The following is a 1,037-nucleotide window of genomic DNA, read 5'->3' as shown; positions in this document are numbered from 1 at the left end:
TGTCTGAATCGCATGCATTCTTCTTGCAAAAAATCCTTGTATTTCTAGTTGTAATCCAAAAGAAATGGTTAAGACAAGCTGTTCAAAGTATAATGATCTATATTTAAAATCCATTTTAAAACATTTTTGGGTGCACCTGAGTAGCACTGATTATATAAAAAGGATTTTGCACTTTATCAATAAAAAATAACTGTGTGCTTTCTTCAGATCTGAAAGTAGTACAGGAAGTTAATGCCATCTCTTTTTTAGATTATTGTGCAATGTTGCCATTTTTGACATTAAGCACTATGATTAATCTAAAAATAGTTTTCTTTAGAAACGATCTGCTCAAATATGGGTTAACATTACCATATAAATAATGAGTAGTTAAGTTTGTTATTAGTAAATGGAAATCCTTCCGTTGCACACACATAACACTTCTCTTGCAATCTTATCTATTTTAAACGTATTCTTTAACGTAATTATATAAAGACAAATTTAATCTTAATGTGTCAGAAAGTATTATCATCTTGCAAGCAGTACTCCAAGGTTAATAATGTCTGGGAATATAAAGTGTTTTTGACTGTAAGATTAGTCTTCTTATTTGAAAAAGGCTTTAAATTTCATTTCAAAGGAGATTTCACGCCCCATGAAATTTAAACTATGACATTAAGAAAACATTCACTTTATTATAATGCACTGAAAAATTATAGTGCAAATGCTTCTTGTTCCTACCCATCAAAACTGTTGTTAGAAATGTAAAGGGAGCTTTCTTAGGTAAAAATTATGTGATCTGCTGCAAAAAAACCCTGAATGCCTCCAACTGTTCATTCTGAAGTCAGGTAATTACTGCTTCAATTATGTTATAGAATGCTTTGAAATTAGGTCTTACAGTTGGTTGCAGTAGAGTTTATGTTTAGATAACCTTTTGTTCATGGAGCTTTCTGTTTATCCAAATGCTTTAGGAAATATTCCACATGCTTTAAAAATAAGTTTTGAGAAAATCTTTTGAAAATACTCTTAATATTCATTTTGTATCATAAGTTAATACTGAGATT

Source organism: Otolemur garnettii, unplaced genomic scaffold, assembly GCF_000181295.1.
Source record: "Otolemur garnettii isolate 467f Iridium unplaced genomic scaffold, OtoGar3 scaffold00034, whole genome shotgun sequence".
NCBI classification, from domain to species: domain Eukaryota; kingdom Metazoa; phylum Chordata; class Mammalia; order Primates; family Galagidae; genus Otolemur; species Otolemur garnettii.
Note: the sequence above shows the minus strand (reverse complement) of the source record.